The sequence below is a fragment of the Panthera tigris genome, chromosome A1, assembly GCF_018350195.1.
Source record: "Panthera tigris isolate Pti1 chromosome A1, P.tigris_Pti1_mat1.1, whole genome shotgun sequence".
Classification (NCBI taxonomy): domain Eukaryota; kingdom Metazoa; phylum Chordata; class Mammalia; order Carnivora; family Felidae; genus Panthera; species Panthera tigris.
In genome coordinates, this window is record NC_056660.1 from 59,917,193 (window position 1) to 59,939,140 (window position 21,948).

The 21,948-nt window shown below is 36.3% G+C and overlaps 1 long non-coding RNA gene across 1 annotated transcript in view; it reads right to left on the minus strand.

Moving 5' to 3' along the window:
- Positions 1-2,002: 2,002 nt before the first annotated feature.
- Positions 2,003-21,948, minus strand: part of LOC122231052 — a 133,619-nt gene continuing 113,673 nt past the window's right edge. The window contains exons 4-5 of the long non-coding RNA XR_006208165.1: positions 9,475-9,540; positions 2,003-2,080 (exon numbers count right to left, since the gene is read on the minus strand). This is a non-coding gene — a long non-coding RNA (uncharacterized LOC122231052). The remainder of the gene's footprint in view (positions 2,081-9,474; positions 9,541-21,948) is intronic.

Here is a 21,948-nt window from a genome sequence, read left to right on the forward strand (position 1 = left end):
TGCTGAAAGCAGGCTCAAAAGTTGACCATAAGCATGGCAAAATCAGAAGGACTATGGGTAAACAGAGGGAGTCTGGATATGGGGACTTTTGGTAGGATGTGCTAGAGAACTTCGAGTCCACATAATCATGTAAGCCCTTAGGTTCAAACAAGTACCCTCTTTCCCTTTTCTTGGGTAGACTAGCCTCCTGATATTTGCAGACCATGCAAAGACCACATCTGAGGTAGATGCCTTGTAAACTGATGTTTGTCCTTTTCAAGATTTTCCTGTGACCTACTCTCATTTCTTCTAGACTGCTAACTAAACTCACAACTCAATATGACCCAAAAGATGAACTGAAAGGAAATGGGTTATTCACCAAAAGGCCTATGAAACTTTGCTAATATTTACCAGAATGGACCAGGAGGGCATGTCAGTGAGTTGCTTCTTAAACATGTTGAAGGGAGATGTGTGCAAATAAAGGGCAGCATAGGAGAGAGTGAATTTATATGGAAGGATTTATGAGTCAGGATTTAATTCTTGGGTAAGGATGCTAGGAATGAAACTTTGAATCCTGGGGATGATAATGGCTTATAGTAAACTGGGTGGATATGCTGGCACATCCTTGGCAAAGAATTGGGGAAGTGATCAGAAGACTCAGAGATATGGACGTGATTAATATGGACAAACATAAGATTTATTATGTAAGACCAGAAAACTCCTTTATTGGTTATATTGCCTCAGAAGGCCTAGGAGACACCGTCTTCACTAAAGTGATGAGGAATGTGATAATGCGAGGTACACTAGAATTGCCAAAAAGGCAGTGGTAGCTGTCCACTAGAGCCCAGATTGGATAATAGGAGATAAAGTCATGAAACTGCTTATTAACATGAATGTAAATAAGATTCTGTTAAAGATGAGGTCGGGTGATTGTACTTCACCTTGCCAAAGACAAGTTGGGTGTAATTCCAGTGTGTGCAACAAGCCTGAAATGGCTACCAAAGTCCTGACCTATAGGAATCTATCAGAGTAACTAATAGACTATTGATTTCCTATGGGCAAGAAAGGCAGCCAATGAAGTATTCCTTGAAATATAGATGCCAGTTAGATGGAGGATGCTGTTGGTGGCCATAAAAGGAACTCATGATTCCTTTCCCAGTTTTGAGGATTATTCCCAGACCACCAATTAAATGGAAACCAGACCCTCTTCGGGAAAGACTCTGCAATGCCAACATAAGTTTTTACAGTAGCTGCTTTCTCAAGCTTCCTCAATAGGACTTTGGTATTTTACCAAAGTAATTATGCATCAGGAAAAAAGTAAGACATAGATATTTAAGAAATGTTGGTTAGAAGATCTTACCTGGTACTGATACTAGGGGTCCCAAATGTCATCATAGTCCACCTTCAGAATGCGGTCACATGGACACAAAATGAAAAGTGCTATTCTAGCTCACATTCATCTCATGGTGGGATGACTGAGTCTGATCTCATTATGTAGTCATTACTCCTTTCCTTAACTGTGTACCCAGGAAACATACCAACTCACAGAAATCATTTTGATTTCTTACTATATGGAATGAAAACTATCATGATAAGAAAGGCCAACTGGAAGTCATCTTGAAATGGCTTTCCCTGGTCAAGTTAATTAGAAGCAATAGCCATGGCCAAAGTGGAATGGTAAAGAGTTAAGACATTCAAAAGACCTAAAAATTATAGGGTTGCTGATGTATGAGTCCTACAAAAACCAGATGGATAATGGCAGATGATTATAGATTATTGTAACTTTAACCTAGTGGTAACCTCAAGCATACCTGCTATATAGAATGCAGTATGTTTTCTAGAAGAGGTTAATACAGACTTTGGAACCTGGTATGTGGCTATCGATATGGTGATTGTATTCTTTTTATTCCTCATCAAGGCAGCAGTACTTACTAATTTTCTTGCCTAAAGGCTATGTTAATTCTTCTGTTCTCAACCACAAATAGTACAAAAAAGCCTTAACTGTCCAGACATTCCAGAAAAGTTTATGCTGGTCTAATATATTGATAGTATCATGTTAATTATACCTGGTGAGCAGGAAATGCCAAGTTCTTTAGATGTCCTGTTGAGAAATAAGTGGGCCAGTTGTTAGGAGATATACCCTACCAAGATTCAGTTTCTGCCACATCAGTGAGGTCATCAGATTAGCCCAATGAGGGGAGCAAACAGTTAATTTAACTGAGTAACGAGGATATTTCAAGGGATCCCCAGGTACAGGAACTACACTACAGGGCAAACACGCAGAGGACCAAGGTCATCATCTAGACAAAGAACCTCACCTTCCAGGAACACTGGTGTTACACAGAGGAGGCCTTCCTGTCTCTGGGTAGGCTAACCAGTTCCATTTGAACTTGTTCTCTTTGCAACAAAAAGGGGAAATGAACCAGCCTCTAGGGCCCTCCACATTTGCTTCCAAGATGGTAAAAATGTACTTTCTTTTTTTTTTTTTTTTTTTTTAATATATGAGATTTACTGTCAAATTGGTTTCCATACAACACCCAGTGCTCATCCCAAAAGGTGCCCTCCTCAATACCCATCACCCACCCTGCCCTCCCTCCCACCCTGCCCTCCCTTCCACCCCCCATCAACCCTCAGTTTGTTCTCAGTTTTTAACAGTCTCTAATGCTTTGGCTCTCTCCCACTCTAACCTCTTTTTTTTTTTTTTTTTTCCTTCCCCTCCCCCATGGGTTTCTGTTATGTTTCTCAGGATCCACATAAGAGTGAAACCATATGGTATCTGTCTTTCTCTGTATGGCTTATTTCACTTAGCATCACACTCTCCAGTTCCATCCATGTTGCTACAAAAGGCCATATTTCATTTTTTCTCATTGCCACGTAGTATTCCATTGTGTATATAAACCACAATTTCTTTATCCATTCATCAGTTGATGGACATTTAGGCTCTTTCCATAATTTGGCTATTGTTGAGAGTGCCGCTATAAACATTGGGGTACAGGTGCCCCTATGCATCAGTACTCCTGTATCCCTTGGATAAATTCCTAGCAGTGCTATTGCTGGGTCATAGGGGAGGTCTATTTTTAATTTTCTGAGGAACCTCCATACTGTTTTCCAGAGCGGCTGCACCAATTTGCATTCCCACCAACAGTGCAAGAGGGTTCCTGTTTCTCCACATCCTCTCCAGCATCTATAGTCTCCTGATTTCTTCATTTTGGCCACTCTGACTGGCGTGAGGTGGTATCTGAGTGTGGTTTTGATTTGTATTTCCCTGATAAGGAGCGACGTTGAACATCTTTTCATGTGCCTGTTGGCCATCCGGATGTCTTCTTTAGAGAAGTGTCTATTCATGTTTTCTGCCCATTTCTTCACTGGGTTATTTGTTTTTCTGGTGTGGAGTTTGATGAGCTCTTTATAGATTTTGGATACTAGCCCTTTGTCCGATGTGTCATTTGCAAATATCTTTTCCCATTCCGTTGGTTGCCTTTTAGTTTTGTTGGTTGTTTCCTTTGCTGTGCAGAAGCTTTTTATCTTCATAAGGTCCCAGTAATTCACTTTTGCTTTTAATTCCCTTGCCTTTGGGGATGTGCCGAGTAAGAGATTGCTACGGCTGAGGTCAGAGAGGTCTTTTCCTGCTTTCTCCTCTAAGGTTTTGATGGTTTCCTGTCTCACATTCAGGTCCTTTATCCATTTTGAGTTTATTTTTGTGAATGGTGTGAGAAAGTGGTCTAGTTTCAACCTTCTGCATGTTGCTGTCCAGTTCTCCCAGCACCATTTGTTAAAGAGACTGTCTTTTTTCCATTGGATGTTCTTTCCTGCTTTGTCAAAGATGAGTTGGCCATACGTTTGTGGGTCTAGTTCTGGGGTTTCTATTCTATTCCATTGGTCTATGTGTCTGTTTTTATGCCAATACCATGCTGTCTTGATGATGACAGCTTTGTAGTAGAGGCTAAAGTCTGGGATTGTGATGCCTCCTGCTTTGGTCTTCTTCTTCAAAATGACTTTGGCTATTCGGGGCCTTTTGTGGTTCCATATGAATTTTAGGATTGCTTGTTCTAGTTTCGAGAAGAATGCTGGTGCAATTTTGATTGGGATTGCATTGAATGTGTAGATAGCTTTGGGTAGTATTGACATTTTGACAATATTTATTCTTCCAATCCATGAGCAGGGAATGTCTTTCCATTTCTTTATATCTTCTTCAATTACCTGCAAAAGCTTTCTATAGTTTTCAGCATACAGATCTTTTACATCTTTGGTTAGATTTATTCCTAGGTATTTTATGCTTCTTGGTGCAATTGTGAATGGGATCAGTTTCTTCATTTGTCTTTCTGTTGCTTCATTGTTAGTGTATAAGAATGCAACTGATTTCTGCACGTTGATTTTGTATCCTGCAACTTTGCTGAATTCATGTATCAGTTCTAGCAGACTTTTGGTGGAGTCTATCGGATTTTCCATGTATAATATCATGTCATCTGCAAAAAGCGAAAGCTTGACTTCATCTTTGCCAATTTTGATGCCTTTGATTTCCTTTTGTTGTCTGATTGCTGATGCTAGAACTTCCAGCACTATATTGAACAACAGCGGTGACAGTGGGCATCCCTGTCGTGTTCCTGATCTCAGGGAAAAAGCTCTCAGTTTTTCCCCGTTGAGGATGATGTTAGCTGTGGGCTTTTCATAAATGGCCTTTATGATCTTTAAGTATGTTCCTTCTATCCCGACTTTCTCAAGGGTTTTTATTAAGAAAGGGTGCTGGATTTTGTCAAAGGCCTTTTCTGCATCGATTGACAGGATCATATGGTTCTTCTCTTTTTTTTTTGTTAATGTGATGTATCACGTTGATCGATTTGCGAATGTTGAACCAGCCCTGCATCCCAGGAATGAATCCCACTTGATCATGGTGAATAATTCTTTTTATATGCTGTTGAATTCGATTTGCTAGTATCTTATTAAGAATTTTTGCATCCATATTCATCAGGGATATTGGCCTGTAGTTCTCTTTTTTTACTGGGTCTCTGTCTGGTTTAGGAATCAAAGTAATACTGGCTTCATAGAATGAGTCTGGAAGTTTTCCTTCCCTTTCTATTTCTTGGAATAGCTTGAGAAGGATAGGTATTATCTCTGCTTTAAATGTCTGGTAGAACTCCCCTGGGAAGCCATCTGGTCCTGGACTCTTATTTGTTGGGAGATTTTTGATAACCGATTCAATTTCTTCGCTGGTTATGGGTCTGTTCAAGCTTTCTATTTCCTCCTGATTGAGTTTTGGAAGAGTGTGGGTGTTTAGAAATTTGTCCATTTCTTCCAGGTTGTCCAATTTGCTGGCATATAATTTTTCATAGTATTCCCTGATAATTGTTTGTATCTCTGAGGGATTGGTTGTAATCATTCCATTTTCATTCATGATTTTATCTATTTGGGTCATCTCCCTTTTCTTTTTGAGAAGCCTGGCTAGAGGTTTGTCAATTTTGTTTATTTTTTCAAAAAACCAACTCTTGGTTTCGTTGATCTGCTCTACAGTTTTTTTAGATTCTATATTGTTTATTTCTGCTCTGATCTTTATGATTTCTCTTCTTCTGCTGGGTTTAGGCTGCCTTTGCTGTTCTGCTTCTATTTCCTTTAGGTGTGCTGTTAGGTTTTGTATTTGGGATTTTTCTTGTTTCTTGAGATAGGCCTGGATTGCAATGTATTTTCCTCTCAGGACTGCCTTCGCTGCATCCCAAAGCGTTTGGATTGTTGTATTTTCATTTTCGTTTGTTTCCATATATGTTTTAATTTCTTCTCTAATTGCCTGGTTGACCCACTCATTCGTTAGTAGGGTGTTCTTTAACCTCCATGCTTTTGGAGGTTTTCCAGACTTTTTCCTGTGGTTGATTTCAAGCTTCATAGCATTGTGGTCTGAAAGTATGCATGGTATAATTTCAATTCTTGTAAACTTATGAAGGGCTGTTTTGTGACCCAGTATATGATCTATCTTGGAGAATGTTCCATGTGCACTCGAGAAGAAAGTATATTCTGTTGCTTTGGGATGCAGAGTTCTAAATATATCTGTCAAGTCCATCTGATCCAATGTATCATTCAGGGCCCTTGTTTCTTTATTGACTGTGTGTCTAGATGATCTATCCATTTCTGTAAGTGGGGTGTTAAAGTCCCCTGCAATGACCACATTCTTATCAATAAGGTTGCTTATGTTTATGAGTAATTGTTTTATATATCTGGGGGCTCGGGTATTTGGCACATAGACATTTATAATAGTTAGCTCTTCCTGGTGGATAGACCCTGTGATTATTATATAATGCCCTTCTTCATCTCTTGTTACAGCCTTTAATTTAAAGTCTAGTTTGTCTGATAGAAGTATGGCTACTCCAGCTTTCTTTTGGCTTCCAGGAGCATGATAAATAGTTCTCCATCCCCTCACTCTCAATCTAAAGGTGTCCTCAGATCTAAAATGAGTCTCTTGTAGACAGCAAATAGATGGGTCTTGTTTTTTTATCCATTCTGATACCCTATGTCTTTTAGTTGGCGCATTTAATCCATTTACATTCAGTGTTATTATAGAAAGATATGGGTTTAGAGTCATTGTGATGTCTGTATGTTTTATGCTTGTAGTGATGTCTCTGGTACTTTGTCTCACAGGATCCCCCTTAGGATCTCTTGTAGGGCTGGTTTCGTGGTGACAAATTCCTTCAGTTTTTGTTTGTTTGGGAAGACCTTTATCTCTCCTTCTATTCTAAATGACAGACTTGCTGGATAAAGGATTCTCGGCTGCATATTTTTTCTGTTTAGCACACTGTAGATATCGTGCCAAGCCTTTCTGGCCTGCCAAGTTTCAAAGGAGAGATCAGTCACGAGTCTTATAGGTCTCCCTTTATATGTGAGGGCACGTTTATCCCTTGCTGCTTTCAGAATTTTCTCTTTATCCTTGTATTTTGCCAGTTTCACTATGATATGTCGTGCAGAAGATCGATTCAAGTTACGTCTGAAGGGAGTTCTCTGTGCCTCTTGGATTTCAATGCCTTTTTCCTTCCCCAGTTCAGGGAAGTTCTCAGCTATAATTTGTTCAAGTACCCCTTCAGCACCCTTCCCTCTCTCTTCCTCCTCTGGGATACCAATTATGCGTATATTATTTTTTTTTAGTGTATCACTTAGTTCTCTAATTTTCCCCTCATACTCCTGGATTTTTTTTATCTCTCTTTCTTTCAGCTTCCTCTTTCTCCATAACTTTATCTTCTAGTTCACCTATTCTCTCCTCTGCCTCTTCAAGCCGAGCCATCGTGGATTCCATTTTGTTTTGCAATTCGTTTAAAGCGTTTTTCAACTCCTCGTGACTGTTCCTTAGTCCCTCGATCTTTGTGGCAAGAGATTCTCTGCTGTCCTGTATACTGTTTTCAAGCCCAGCGATTAATTTTATGACTATTATTCTAAATTCACTTTCTGTTATATTATTTAAATCCTTTTTGATCAGTTCATTAGCTGTTGTTATTTCCTGGAGATTCTTCTGAGGGGAATTCTTCCGTTTGGTCATTTTGGAGAGTCCCTGGCGTGGTGAGGACCTGCAGTGCACTTCCCCTGTGCTGTGGTGTATAACTGGAGTTAGTGGGCGGGGCCGCAGTCCGACCCGATGTCTGCCCCCAGCCCACCGCTGGGGCCACAGTCAGACTGGTGTGTGCCTTCTCTTCCCCTCTCCTAGGGGCGGGATTCACTGTGGGGTGGCGTGTCCCGTCTGGGCTACTTGCACACTGCCAGGCTTGTGTTGCTGGGGATCTGGCGTATTAGCTGGGGTGGGTAGGCAAGGTGCACGGGGGCTGGAGGGGCAGGCTTAGCTCGCTTCTCCTTAGGTGATCCACTTCAGGAGGGGCCCTGTGGCAGCGGGAGGGAGTCAGATCCGCTGCCGGAGGTTTGGCTCCGCAGAAGCACAGAGTTGGGTGTTTGCGCGGAGCGAGCAAGTTCCCTGGCAGGAACTGGTTCCCTTTGGGATTCTGGCTGGGGGATGGGCGGGGGAGATGGCGCTGGCACCTTTGTTCCCCGCCAAGCTGAGCTCTGCCGTCCGGGGGCTCAGCAGCTCTCCCTCCCTTTGTCCTCCAGCCTTCCCGCTTTCCGCGCAGAGCTGTTAACTTCTGACCTCCCAGACGCTAAGTCGCGCTTGCTGTCGGAACACAGTCTGTCCGGCCCCTCCGCTTTTGCCAGCCCGACTCGGGGGCTCTGCTTGGCCGGCGAGCCGCCCCTCCGCCCCGGCTCCCTCCCGCCAGTCCGTGGAGCGCGCACCGCCTCGCCGCCCTTCCTACCCTCTTCCGTGGGCCTCTGGTCTGCGCTTGACTCCGGAGACTCCCTTCTGCTACTCCTCTGGCGGTTTTCTGGGTTCTTTAGGCCGGTAAAAATGTACTTTTGCTAACATATCAGATTGCAAAACAGCTCCAACAAGTAGCCGGACCAGCTTCCACTTTTAATGACAAAATTGAGAATTCTTTTGGTCACATCATCACCAAAACTCTATATTATCAGACTTTTAAAAATTTGCCAATGTGATGTGCTTGAGAATGAATCCCCATTGTGGCTTTAATTTTTCCCATTTCTATTCAGCTTGAGTACTTTTTTCTATCTTTATTGACATTTCAGATTTCTGTTGGTCTAAATTGCATCTTTCACCATTTTTAAAAAGTGGATTTTTAAAATCATTAGTTTTAAACTTCATTATATATTCTGGTTATTAATCTTTCTGAGCTTTATGTGCTGCACACATCTTCCAATCCGTGGTTCACATTTCAACTTGTGTATGATATATTTGGATACACAGAAAAAATAATATAAATGTAAATTATAGCACTATTTCCTTATTTACTTTTTGTCTTATATGAGAAATCATTTCTTATATCAATGCCACATAGATAATTGCATATATTACGCTCTACACTTGGTTCTGTAATGTATGAGAAAACTATATTTGTGTTTGGTATATTTTAGGAATCTATTTTGCCCCCTCCTATTCATAACCAGGTGACTTCTCACTGTAGTGTATTGAGGAATCACTACTTTCTTCACAAATTTGCAGACATCACGGTAATATATCAAATTTCCACATAAACATGAATCTATTTCTGTACTTTCTGCTCTATTTTATTAACACATTTATCTCCACTGGCTCCACAGCCAAGACCTTGCCTTAATTCTTCTGATTTGATTATTAGAATTAATATATCATAGAACAGATCCTCTCACCTTGTTCCTGTCTTCAAAAAGTTTTTCTAATCTTTAATCATTTGTTCTTTCACTTTTATTTGAAAACCAATTAATCAAAATCCACTAAGAAATCTATTTAGATTACAATTTACTGCATAATATTTATAGCTTAATTTGGAGGCAGTTGAAATCCGTACAATGCAGATGCTTCTAAGCATGTGAAATTCACCTTATTTGGTATTACCTTAGTATGTTAATTATTTTTATAGCAATCTTGCAAATACTTTTAAAATGTAAATCTTTTGAATCCCATTCTTCCCAAGGCATTACCTGGGGTTATTGTATGAGTTTGGGGAATCCAGGAAGAAAGGTTCAGTTCTAACTCTTAGAGCAGTTCTGTGAAAAGAGAACATAAAGTATATATATTTTTTAATTTCATCCAGAATCCAGATGAAGATAGAGAAATTTATTTTAATTTCTTTTGTTGCTCTCTAGATTTTTTTCTGGTATAACCTTTCACTAAAATTGTAACACTCTCTTGAGCCACGAATTTGGCAGTTTGCAGCCCTGTTTTGTTTGGGTTGTTAGCCTTTTCTCCCATGCCAGCCCGACATGGACAAGGAACTCCAGCTCTCAACCACAGTGACTCCTTTCCTCCTTATTCCCAACCACCCAGCTGTCTGGGCCAAGCACCAGTCTGATTTTGGTTTTCTCTTCATTTGTGTCACAAGGGGAATCTTGTACCTTATTGAGAACGCAGCTATAAGTTTAAATTTGTTCGATGTGCTTTATTCAACATTTTTGAGGTACTTGATATTCCAGGGTTCTCGTATTTTCTGTACAATATATTGCCAGAAGAGGAAAAATTTTAATAAGAGATTCTTAAAATTAATATGTTCTAGTCACTTGGGGCACCTGGGTGGCTCAGTCACTTAAGTGTCCAACTCTTGATTTAGGCTCAGGTCATGATCTTGAGGTTGCTGGGTTCCAGTCCAGCATCAGGCTAGGCGATGACAGTGTGAAGCCTGCTTGGGATTCTCTCTCTCTTTCTCTTTCACTCTCCTGCTCTCTCTCTTTCTCAGAATAAATAGACTTTAAAACAAATTTTAAAAGTGTGTGTGCTGGATCTATTTTAAAAAATGTGTTCTGGGTGGCTCAGTAGGTTAAGTGACCCACTTGGACTAAGGTCATGATCTCATGGTTTGTGAGTCTGAGCCCCAAAACAGGCTCTATGCTGACAGCTCAGAGCCTGGAGCCTGCTTTGGATTCTGGGTCTCCATCTTTCTCTGCCCCTCCCCCACTCACGCTCTGTCTGTCTGTCTCTCTTTCTCTCAAAAATAAATAAACATTAAAAATTTTTTTAAAAAATGTGTTCTAGACACTAAAAATAACCCAGTAATTTTACTACTTTTGTGAATTATTTCAGTAGCACAAATTTACAAACATTTCAAATACAGTGAAGCAGAATGTTTTGGGATTTTTCCCAAGATTATTAATATATCTACTTTAGTAATGGAGATATAAATAATTCATGTTTAAACAGCAGAAATATGGAAAAACCATGTAGCCTGAGTTTTATTGATGCAGATAAAACTCTCATTCACTGGATGTTAAACAAAATCTCAGAGACATTCAGAAGATAATGATAGAGAAAAATTAACAGTTGTTTCCAAGAATCTTAACTCAAACTAAAATAATTGCAGGACAATACCTGCAATAGTGCAATAGTGCACTGATTTCAAGGTGCCTGTTTCAAAATGTGTGGAGAATTATTTATATGTGTACAAATATGTGATACTAAGTGGTCACAAGAATTCTTAGTGGAATTCTGACTTAGATTTCTTGGTAAATCTGAATATTGTATTCAATTATGTTTTGAATATTTTAATTCAGATGTAAATTTGAAGTTAATCTACCCATAAGAGATCTCCCCGCAGAAAAGAAATCTTTGGGGCGTCTGGGTGGCTCAGTCGGTTAAGCCTCCAACTTCAGCTCAGCTCATGATCTTGCCATTCAACAGTTTGAGCCCCTCGTTGGGCTCTGTGCTGACAGCTCAGAGCCTTGATTGAGCCTGTTTCAGATTCTGGGTCTCCCTCTCTCTCTGCCCATCCACCACTTATGCTCTGGCTCTGGCTCTCAAAAATGAATAAACGCTAAAAAATTTTTCTTAAAAGAAAACCTTTGTGTTTGAATTAGATAACCACCTTTGAGGAAACTCTACTGTGGTCACTGTGTTTTGATTATTAAAGAATAAAACTGAAATCAGTTTCTTTTCTGCTCTTAGTGGATTTTACTTTTGGTTCTATAACTTTTCATGGCAACTTGGACAAGACTCTTAATCAATTTTCATCCTCTTTTAAAATCAGATGAGAATTTTTATTCTTTCTATAAGGATATTTTGAGATTGATATAACCACATAATCTAATAAAATTAGCTATTCATGAACTGGATCATCCCCATGTTATGTGATGTTGTTGAATATTCTTATCACCCCACATTTTTGAAACACTAGTATAATGATAATTTGTGTTGATAATGAAACTCCCGAAATGCTTTCTGAATCATTAAAGGAAGACTAGATTAGGTTCAGAATAGTTTTAGTTCCAAGTGACTCATCTGTCTCATTAATGTCCTAAATTGCGACTCAAAGTCCTTCAGAATCTTCAGAGAAACTCACACTTCATTGTGCTTTCATTAGTGTTACAGTAGGTTTCCTTTTTTTTTTTTTTTTAATTTTCAGTGTCAAAACTTGCAGATTAAGATGAACCTGCACTTTCCACTGTGTACCGGAGACGTGGCTTTGACCAATTTTCACAATCTCCACCAAAACTTGACTTTATCTGTAAGACTGGGATACTAATGCCTCACTCATTGTTTGACAGTGCACACAGCATGTTTAGTCAGGCCCTAACATAGTAGTAAGTACATTTACTCTCTTAAATGTTATTATTTTACTAATTCTTTGCAGCCATTATTTTCATCATGCTCCCATTGTTTTCAGTAATAAGAAATTAACCCTTATATGCTATTATACTCAGTCCAAAGTTCTCCAGTTTCCCAATCAACAGAGGAATAGGGTCATTCATGGAACCACGATCCTACTCAACATACTTTTCTTGTGTGGTATTAAGATCCTGATTCTCTGATTCACAATTTCTCCACCTAATATAGGAAGTTCACATTTACTCTGTGTAATTTTGAGTTTGTCTCTTTTTTTCCTGAGCTTCAGTTCCTTCATCTGAAAGATGAAGTTGATAGGCCTAATTTGGAAGACTGAACTGAGAAGAATGCTTCTAGAAATCATCTAGTACAGTGTCTGAGAAACATCACAGAATAATGTTAAAGACTTCCTTAAGTCTCTATTGCATGACCTGATCTTCTCTATTAAACCTCAGTTCCAATGACGCCATCAAAATTGCACTTGATTTCTCTTGCCATTGTCCTCTCCCTATTAATACTCATGTATTCATCATGTAAATATTACTTATTATATATTAACCTTTGTCACTCCTGTTGCCTGAGCAAACCTTCATGATTCTTCAACACCAATCCCAGAAATTGACATTTGTATGATCTACTTTCATTACTGCAGCCCCCATTGATATTTTCTTATCTAAAATCCTGAAATCTCATTCACTGAACATTTATTTATTAACTAGAAATTTATATTATAAAGTAAATTGCATAATTTGTTACATGTGGGAACTCTAATTCTGTAGGAAATAAGAGTCATGTGTATAGATGAATTGCAATATTTTATAGGAAAACTATTACTGTTAATACCATTATGTGTTATATAATACTCTAATTCACTTACATAATACTTTTTTACTTCTTAATTTTATCATGCATTTCTCAAGGGAAAGGAGTATCTTCTATTTCTATTTTGTAATGTACATCAATTATTCATAATGCTGAGCACCTTAAAGGGCACGAAAGGATATTGTTTGGGTAACTGAACAAAAATAATGTTTATTGTTACCGGAAACTTTACAATATTCAGAATATTTAAATCTGACCTCTACTTTGAAAACATGTTTAAGATATTTTAAAAATTAGAACTGCAAAAGCAATGTTATATATAAGAGTTCATAGCAAAACCATTTGGAGTTGTATTAAGAAGAAGATAATAAAATGTTAAAGATGGATAGAAATTAAGAGATGTAGTAAAAAATAAAGTGCTCTGATTCCTATCCTGGGGGCAAACTAACATCATACTAGCTTTCCCTAAAACCAACCACAGAGACACTTTAGAGGAGGACAACATGTATTTCAGGAATAAGCCAGAAATGAACACACAAAAATAATATTTTTAGGAACACTTGGGTAGACTTAATGCTATCTTGAACTAGAGTTATGGATGGGAATGGAGATAACAGCGTCACAAGAATGGTAAGATTAAAGAAATAATTTAAGTTTACCTTTTTTCATTCTCTTATGTTGGTGCTTCACACAGAATTTTTCTGCACAGATTCTGATACAGGGGAGGGGAGAACCCAATAAGTGTAAATGTCCATTGAGTTAAGGAATCTATGAAAATGGATGCTTATGAACCATTTGAATTGCCCTTGAGCATTGGTTCCTCAATTTTTCCTCCTTCAAGTCCTAAAAGCTGAGGAAACAGTGCTTTTGCAATGCTGCTTTTGCTAAGAGTTAAGTGGGGGGAAAATCTCACATTTGACCCAGAACTTGAGTAGTGTCAGAAACTGCCATGGTTCTTTGGCTCCCTTCCCTATTGTTCTGGCCACATATCTGGCTTTTAGCTCATTTCCAGGAAAGATGACCAGATTGAGTAGTAAATACTTTCAGAGAAACATGATTATATAAACAGCCATCTGAGAAATGAAAAACATGATAAATAAACATAAATTTATCACCTTATTACCACCTGAAGTTGAATTCTTAAAATTAATGGATAAGGGTTTTACATATAAGCATTTAAAATGTATATAGATAGTTAGATAACAAAGTAATTTATTACTATGAAATAAAAATATATATTAAAAAACAAATTATAATTATTGATCAGTGTAGGATTTGAAATAAATTCTCAATAGATAAAATAAAAAAATGATGACAGCTGAAGATCAATTGCTGAGCTGAAAGTTAAGATTGAGGAAATGCAATAGGAAAAGACAAAAATATTCTTTTATTTTAAAATTAAAAATGAAAAAAAATACTAAGATATCACAGATAGATAATGAAGGACAAAAAACAAAGTAATTGACATTGGAGATGGTAAAATAATACAAATAAAAAGTAAAAAATATTCAAAAACACAGTAAAAATATTTTCCCAAATTAAAGATGAAAGACCTAAAATTTAAAACTATAATTTTGAATTCTATGACAAAAAGAAGAAAAGAAAAAAATCCATACCTAAGTACATATTATTGAAATGTAAAAATATCAAATCCTAAAGAATGTAGAGTGCAAAAGCGAATTGTAAAGGCCTATCATTTATAAAGAAATAAGAAGCAGATTGATAACAGACCTCAATATTGAATGTAAGAAGAAAATGTAAAATGGTTAAGAGAGTTTTGAAGAAAAAGGACTTTGAACCTAGAATTTTATATCCAATCAAATTGTCAATCAAAGGTGTGGATGTAAAAAAAAATATTCTCAGATATCCATGCTCCCAAAGGATCTATCACATAAAGATCCATAGTCAAACACTCTTGGAAAAGATACTCAATGAGAAGAGAACTAGGCCCAGAATAGTGTTGCAGTAGATATGATTATTGTCTATTGAAGAAATCCTAGTAAAGAAGAATAGAGAGGTGGAAGAAGAGGAGGAGGAGGAGGAGAATGTACTAGAATTAAAATCTTAAACATTAACATGATGAAGGACAGATGATGGAAGAAAAAGGGAGAGCAAAAGGATATGTAAGCATGACATACAAGAAGTTTTGTTATAGAAAGATACAGCTATTATTTTTTTAATTAAGATAAACACGAATACACATCTTAAGTTAACTGCTATAAGAAAGAACATAGGTTACATAGAACTTCTAAAAATCTTAATATTGGATATGAGAAAAGAAGAAAAAATACTGTAAGCAGAAAATAAGAAGAGCAATGAGGGAAATCAGTCTTAAATATTAGCAATAATTAAATACATAGACATTGCCTAAGCTAAACTATTAAATTCTGATCTTTTAAAATTAAAAAAAAAAAAACAACCACGGGACTCAGGCATCTAGTATTTCCAGGAGAAACACTTAAAGAGGCATAGATATTTCAAACATAATTAGTGGGAAAAAACATATCAGACAAATACCAATTAAAAGTCAAATATGTGCTACTGTTGACAAAATAGAATTTAAGCAAACAATATCATAAGAAACAAAAGAAAATACATGCATTAGTAAAAGAAATAAAAAGCAAAAACTTCTAATTATCATAAAACATATGCCTCTAACAATATGTTTGCAAATATATAAAGCTACAGTTGAGAAAGGTATGAAGAGAACTAGGAAAATCCACAAGGGCCTTTAAAAAATCTCTCAAAAACGAATAGGTCAAATTGAAGTAAAGTAAGCAGTGTCACTAAAGATAAAATAACATTACTAATTACAATTAATTCATATATATGCTATGTATAATAATTTATTAATTAGACATATATAGGTGTAAGCTCTATCTACATATACATGCATTTATATGCATTTGTGCATTTAACAAATAATATCATTGATAAATTTACAGTATATGTAGAACTCCACAAGTTTCAACCACACACAAAACTTTAAAAGAATATTAAATATATTTTATTTTATATTTATTTTAAAGATATTTTATATTTGATAAAGAGGTTTTCAATAAATTCTAAAAGCCAGTACAGATCCCATCTTTCTTTAATGTAAAGATCATGTGAATAATATTCTCTCCAATGCCAAAAATAATAACTTTAAAAACATCAATCTACTGATGCAAAATTTATTTATTCATCCTAATCTCTTTTGAATCCAGACTTATAGAACCATTTGCCTACTTGGTCCTTCCACATGAGTGTTTAATAGATAGGTATCTCAAAACATACTATGTCCAAAATTTCACTTCTGGCCCTTTGCTCCAAGTTGCTACACCCACCATTCGCCCCATCTCAGATGATGGCAATTCAATTGGGCTTTTACTGAGAGTTTTTGACTCATACCCTTCTCCACAGGTTGCATCCTGTTTGCAAATCATAATAGGCAGAATTCTCCAGGTATCACACTCAGAGATTGAGATTCTATTCAGGACATTTTAGAGGGAGTGTTCTTGTTCCTGATCAACACCTGTGGAGGAGTGAATACTAGGTTAGCTGAACGGGGCACAGGAGAGGGTGGGTGTGGGCATAAACTCTCAGTCACTGCTTTTCCAGCAAAGTGAGTCTAATAGCCTAAAGTTAGTCCTCTGAAGTGTATGGCAACTGCAGGTGTTGGTTTCAAAGGATATAGACATCCTAAGAATAAACACTCAAAAATATGAAGTTATTGAAGACACCCACATACAGCACTGAAGGCTTCTACTAACTCCCCCCCAAGAGGAATTGGTGTAATGAATTTGCAAATCGTATTACCTTGAAGGTTATAAACACCCAGAGGACAGTTCCAGGTTGGGGACCTGAGAAAGCAAACTCTCTTTTGGGGCTGGCTGCTGTAATGGCAGAAAGGAACTCACACAGAAATAAAGTTGGGACAGTACCACAATGGCCCTGAAGCTAGGTTAACAAATGCAATTTCATTCCACTGGAATATACATTTTCCTGCTACCCATGCAAAATATTCATGTAGTTATTTCCCTCATAAATCATAAATTTCACTTATCTTCTCTGTTAAATTATCTGCAAGAACTCCATTCTTAACTGGTACTGGGTATCTGGAGATCCTAGAATAATCTTTATAAATTAAAATACATGCGGTTAGGAAAATTAGTTAATACAATGTATCATAAATGCTGGAAAAGTAGAGATCCCGCAAGCAAGCCAAGGAAACCTTTATTTATTTACTTAAGTAGTCTACCAGAGAGGCCAATTTGTTCAGTGAATTGTGGCTAATGGAAGATGCAGTAAAGTCTCAAATTACTAACTCCAAGCTTCATTTCTTTCTGCTTCCACTACCTGCTGAATGGAAGGAATGGAAAAGAACATTGCAGTGGAGATGGGTTAAACAAAATGTGGAAAAATAATAAAAGAGAATGAAAAATTTTAAAATACTTGGTGAGCCTGGGTGGCTCAGTTGGTTAAGTGTCTGACTCTTGATTTCAGCTCAGGTCATGATCTCACATTCGTGAGTTTGAGCCCTGTGTCAGGCTCTGTGCTGACAGCATGGAGCTTGCTTGGGATTCTCTCTCTCTCTCTCTCTGTCTGTCTCTAGATAAATGAATAAAAATTAAAAAAAATAAAAATAACAACACAGAAAAAGGGATACCTAAGAGTTGTCTATGCTTCTGGTTTTACCAATTGCTATCAAGGGCAAAATAGAGGGATATGTGGAACAGATGGTTATTTTTTCTATACTGGAAAGAACTGGTCTCAAAATGAATGAATTGATTGATCAATTTGCTTGTTTGTTAATCATGACAAAACATTCTGTACCAGGAACTTACGGATGTGATTTTAACATCTTTTAAATATGATGATATATTCCTCAGTAACTTTCTATTGCAACAAAAAGAATGTTGATAATGATATTCAAATAAAATAGAAGGCTATATTTGTTTCAGAAAAATAGCATAATAATAAAAGAAACTCAGAGAAACCTATTTTGAAATAAGCAACCATCAGCTAAAGCTGCCCAAAGCACCTTAAAGCAGAAAGGAATACAAAACAAATAAGGCAAAGACATTACTCAAAACATTTACTTAAGGCCAGGGAGCAGAAATGGCCATATTTTAAAGCTCTTCTACTTGAATTTATGTGATTAGACTGTTTCTATGCCATGAAGCAGAGTTGTTAGGAGTGAATTCCTTTCAAATTGAAGCAATAATGTCCCTCAAGCAAACATTTGCCTTATTTCAACCTTTCATAATGACTGTAAATCAAGCAAACTATACAATGACAGAGATTAATTTAGAGTCAAAGCAAATAAAGATAAGAGCTATAGCAAACTCTTCTGGAAGCTTTGTTCAGCCAAACCTCCAGAGCTGAATGGTTTTAGCTGAAAATGGCTCTGTGATTTCCTTGGAATGTTTACTATTCATCAGAAAAACGAGCATTTTCAGAAAATTTGACCAAAGAGTACGCTAACAATCATTCTGGTAAAGACCCACTCCATTGGCAAACTGAAATATGAGCTGCTCCAAATGGCTTGCAATCTAATAAAAGGTAGGGTTCATTGCTGTCTTTGTTTTTCTCGCTGTTTACATCGGCTACTCTTAATTCTTAATTTTTCAGTGGGTTAGGTGTTAAAATAGTCTAAGGGAAGAGAAATGAGAAGGTAAACATTCTAAATCTTTTATTAGTTTAATGGTATAATTATACTGTATTTGCTGCTAAAACTTCAGAAACTGGCTACCGCGGATGCTGACATGATTAAATTAAGTAATGCATGTCCAACATACAGAGATTCATTTATTATAAGTGTTAGGGGAAGCAAGGAGGATATTATTTAGCACCAACTATATATCATGATTAACTATCACATCAGATATGGTTTTTGTTAAATGTTTTTCAGATTAAGGAAGTTCACTAAGATTCCTATTCTGCTATTCTGCTAAGATTACTAAGAAATTTTATACAAATATTCCTTTTTTTAATAAGCATATTTCATTTTATCAAATGCTATTCCTACATCTATTGAATTGAATGAATGATTTTTATTTATTCTTTTAATATAGTATATCATGGTGATGTTTTTCGAATGTTAAAATGACATTATAATAGATGAATAAAAATTCCTTATGAAGCAAATTCCTGTTCTGTAGGAAGGTTCAGTTCAGTGAACTCAGGTTTATTGAATTTGTTGTATTGCTTCATACTTTTGTATCTATGTTCATAAGAAGCATTTATCTTTGTTTTTCTTTCCTATAATGTCCTTGCCAGATTTGGGTTACAAATTTTTTCGGGCCTTGTAATATACATTGCAAAATGTTTCTTCTTTTACTGCTCTCTCTAAAACCTCTAAAAATTTTTCTCAAGGATAGATGTTACTTCTTCCTTTACTATTTGGTAGTACTCACCAGTAAGTTTGGGGCTGAGCTTAGAATTTTCTTTGCAGGAAATTTTAAATATGCTTTATTCTTTAACATTTATGAAACTTTTCAATTTACTGTTCATTCTTGATTCAAATTTGTGATCATATACATAAAGCATCTAAACTTCTAATTTACTGCATGATATTTAAGATCATTTTTTAAAATATCTATGAGTTCCATGGTGAAGTTCTTCCTTTCCTAATACTACATTAGAGTGTTTTTACGTTATCAATCCCAGGTTAATCCACTGGTATTATACTACTAAGAGAACCAACTTTTGGGCTAGTTCATTCTTGTTATTTGTTTCCTTTTCATACATTTCTTCTGTTTTTATCTATATTATCCTATATTTTATACAAAATCTCTTCTTTATTTAAGTTTTTATGATGAACACTTAGAGGATTGATTTTCTTTGCCTTTATTATTTTTAATTGTATTGAAAGTTAAGCTTTGGGTGGCTCAGTCGGTTAGGCATCTGACTTCAGCTCAGGTCGTGATCTCATTGTTTGTGAGTTCGAGCCTTGCATCAGGCTCTGAGCCTGGAGCCTGCTTCAGATTCTGTGTCTCTCTCTCTCTCCTCCCCTCCTCAGCTCATGCTCTGTCTCTCTGTCTCAAAAATAAATAAACATTAAAAACAAAAAGTTATGCTTTTTTTCTAGGCACAGGCTACCTGTATTTTGCCAATTTCCATATGCAGTATTTTCATTATTAATCACTTCAATATTTCCTAATTTTGCTTATTATTTCTTCTATCCAAAGGTTATTTAGAAATGCATTTCTAAATTTCCAAAAATTTGGACTTTCCAGTGATGTTTTTATAAATGTAACTTCAGCTTATTTTACATCAGAGAAATACAGTGTATGATTTTGATTTTTTGAAATATGTTGACACTTACTTTATGTTTGATCAGTTGTATTGTAATTGTTCCATGATTATTGGGAGAAAAAAGATATATTCTGATATTGTAAGTAAATGTTCTCTAAATTATCCTGCATTAGTGAATTTTCACAATGGAATTCTTTGTCTTCTTCCTGAGGATCACTCGTTAGTATTATTTTGGGTGCAGATCTAGGATAACAAACTGGAGATAATTTGTGTTTCCTTAAAATATCTTTATCTCACTTTTCAGTGGTTATTTCCCGTTTATAGGATTTTAAGCTGGCAGATAGTTTTTTCAGCACTTTGAAAATACAATTCTTTTGTCTTCTGGCATTCAATATTTCTTTTGGGATGTCAGCTGCTGTTTTATATGCTGCCCCTTTGAAAGTAAATGCTATCCCCACCCCACCCTCACTAGCCCACTACTTTAAAAATGTCCCTTTGTATTTGGTTTTGGCAGTTTTAATTATTTTGTGCCTTAGTGTGCTTTTTCTTATATTTTTGCTTCTTAAGATTTGCTGAGATTCTTAAATCTCTAGCATTCTTTCATCAATTTTGTGAAAAACTTAATCCTTATTTTGTCAAATATATTTTTATATGTCCCTATTTTCTTTCTTTTCCCCTTCTGAGACTCCTATGACATAAATGTCAGATAGTCTCATATTAGTCTGTAGACCCCTAACCCTCTTTTCCATCTTCTTAAACTTTTTCATCTTTGTACAATATTCTATCTAATTACTTCTGAGTTATATTCTTTTCTATTTTATCTACATACAGCAAGATATAATTTACTGTGAAACAGAATTGTGGAATTTTGTTTTTCAATTATAAAATTCCCTGTTTGTCCTTCTGTAAATTTTCTAATTACCTACTAACATTCTCAAATTTGTCTTTTCTTTCTTGAGCATTTTACATTTAGTTATTTCTAGTAACTCCTTCTTACAGATACATTCTCTTGTTTTTGATCAAATAAACTTGTCTCCAGTGTACCTGGTCCTTTTCCATTGATTTTTAATATATCATATATAAAAAATACATACATAATTTAAAACTCTGGGTATTTACATCTTCTTACAGAGAGGATTTATATTACTATATACAGAAGGTTAGGGTATAGTATTTCAACAACATCATTGGCAATTTAGCAATATTATTCAGGACTGTAAAACTTTTAAACTGTTTTTCAGGTCTTCTGAGGATCAGATATTTCCAGTTCATACTTTCAGGTTTCAACTGAAATTCTTACGTGCTTACCAGCTAACCCTGACCTCCCAACCTTTATTGGCTTCTGAAACTCTTTCCTCCACCTAGATCAGAAGTTGGCAAACTAAATTTTCTTCTCCTAAAACAGAAGAAATATCTGACATGCTGCTTGTTTTTGTAAATAAGATTTTATTGGTACACAGTCATACCCATTCATTTACATAGTGTCTATGATTGCTTTTTCACAAACAATATCAGCAGAGTTGAAAAGTATAACAGAGACCCGAAGGGCCACAGAACCTAAATATTTGCTATTTAATCCTTTACAGAAAAAGTCTGCTAATCCTAAAATTGGCAGGTGACCCTAACAGAAAAGCAGAGAACCCACATGCTTTATAGTCTCTGTTGACATTTTTTAGAGTGCCTTTATTAGCACTCTAAAATTTTGAAACAGCCCTGCATCCCCCAAGCTATTTGTCCAGTCTTTCTCAGTGGAAGAGTCATCCAAAACACTTAGCTCAACATTGTCTGAAGTGGAAATC